Source organism: Acyrthosiphon pisum, unplaced genomic scaffold, assembly GCF_005508785.2.
Source record: "Acyrthosiphon pisum isolate AL4f unplaced genomic scaffold, pea_aphid_22Mar2018_4r6ur Scaffold_132;HRSCAF=516, whole genome shotgun sequence".
Taxonomy (NCBI): domain Eukaryota; kingdom Metazoa; phylum Arthropoda; class Insecta; order Hemiptera; family Aphididae; genus Acyrthosiphon; species Acyrthosiphon pisum.
In genome coordinates, this window is record NW_021761883.1 from 10727 (window position 1) to 12767 (window position 2041).

Genomic DNA, 2041 nt, shown 5'->3' on the forward strand with positions numbered 1-2041 from the left:
TTCGTACCGAGACGTTAGAGGTGAAATTCTTGGATCGTCTCGAGACGAACTGACGCGAAAGCATTTGCCAAGTACGTTCTCGTATGATCAAGAACGAAAGTTAGAGGTTCGAAGGCGATCAGATACCGCCCTAGTTCTAACTGTAAACGATGCCAGCTAGCGATCCGCCGGCGTTTCATTAACGACCCGGCGGGCAGCTTCCGGGAAACCGAAGCTTTTCGGTTCCGGGGGAAGTATGATTGCAAAGTTGAAACTTAAAGGAATTGACGGAAGGGCACCACCAGGAGTGGAGCCTGCGGCTTAATTTGACTCAACACGGGAAACCTCACCAGGCCCGGACACCGGAAAGATTGACAGATTGAGAGCTCTTTCTTGATTCGGTGGGTGGTGGTGCATGGCCGTTCTTAGTTGGTGGAGCGATCTGTCTGGTTAATTCCGATAACGAACGAGACTCTGTCCTGCTAACTAGGCGGGTAAACCCGGGTCGGCGTGTGCGCGGCGCTGGCGGTTTCGGCCGTCAGTGTTCGCGTACCCGTCGGCTCGGCCCGGTATCCCCGAACGCGTTCGCCCGTCGTCCACGGCGGTCGTCGGGCGCGGCCGCGCCATCCGCGTCCCGGCGTTCGGCGGGCGTATGTCGGCCGGGGGGCAACCTCCGGTCGGCCTGCGTCCGTCGTGCGTCGGGCTCCGTGGTGAAGCGCGCCGTGTTCGCGGCCGTCGCCGGCGGATCACGATACGTTACTAGGGCTACCGCCGGCTCCCAGGAGCTTAAACTCTTCTTAGAGGGACAGGCGGCGGACGAACATAGCCGCACGAGACTGAGCGATAACAGGTCTGTGATGCCCTTAGATGTTCTGGGCCCGCACGCGCGCTACACTGAAGGAATCAGCGTGTTTAACAATCCTGGGCCGACAGGCTTCCGGGTAACCCGCTGAACCTCCTTCGTGCTTAGGGATCGTGGCTTGCAATTTTTCCACGTGAACGAGGAATTCCCAGTAAGCGCGAGTCATCAGCTCGCGTTGATTACGTCCCTGCCCTTTGTACACACCGCCCGTCGCTACTACCGATTGAACGGTCGCATTGAGGTCTTCGGAGTGGACGCGCGTTATTCGGCCCCCTCGGGGGCTGGGTCGTCGCGCGATCGCGAAGATGACCGAAATCGGCCGTTTAGAGGAAGTAAAAGTCGTAACAAGGTTTCCGTAGGTGAACCTGCGGAAGGATCATTAGAGACGGGCCCGCGGTACCGGCGGCACTCGCCGGTCTCGCGCGCGCCTCATCCGACCCCGTGGCCGCGTGCGCTCGCCGACTCGCTCGACGACCGCCCGCGCGCCGCGACCCCCGACCGAGCGTCGACCGAAAGATGGTTAACACGTCGAAAGACCGTACGTGCCCAGTCGTGCGTCCGCGCACGGCGCGTGGCCGTAGAAGTTTCGTCGAACAAAACAAAAAAACAACCGACACCGAGCGGCGGATCACTTGGCTCGTGGATCGATGAAGACCGCAGCTATCTGCGCGTCGTCGTGTAATCCGCAGGTTATACGAACATCGACCAGTCGAACGCACATTGCGGCCTCGGTGACCCGCGGGTCCCGGGCCACGCCTGTCTGAGGGTCGTATACCGGATACTCGGCCAGACCGATGCGCCGCCGGCAGGCGTCCGACGGCACGCCCGTCGGCCGCTCCGGTGGTGCGAGATTGGCGGTTCGACCGGGGAGAGCCGCTCGCGCGGCCGCCTCCGGTCGTCCGTCCCAAGTTGTGACGGCAAACAGTCACGGGTTCTCGCGTCGTCAAACGGCACGTCCCCGTCCGCCCGCCGCGCGAGAGCGCGGCCGGGCCGGCTGAGAGTCCACGAGACCTCTCCGGCTTCCGAGAAGCGGACGCGGGCGGTCACCGTACGGGCGGAGCGCGGACCGCAGGCTGCCGTGTAATTTAAGAAACAAACAACCGATACGTTCCGACCTCAGATCAGGCGGGACTACCCGCCGGATTTAAGCATATTAATAAGCGGAGGAAAAGAAAACAACCGTGATTCCCTTAGTAGCGG

The 2041-nt window shown here is 61.4% G+C and overlaps 1 non-coding gene across 1 annotated transcript; it reads left to right on the forward strand.

Annotated features, from left to right (window-relative positions):
* The first annotated feature begins 1453 nt into the window (after positions 1 to 1453).
* LOC115034577 lies at positions 1454 to 1611 on the forward strand. Its single transcript, XR_003839927.1, has one exon. It is a non-coding gene; the product is annotated as a 5.8S ribosomal RNA (ribosomal RNA).
* Positions 1612 to 2041: the final 430 nt, after the last annotated feature.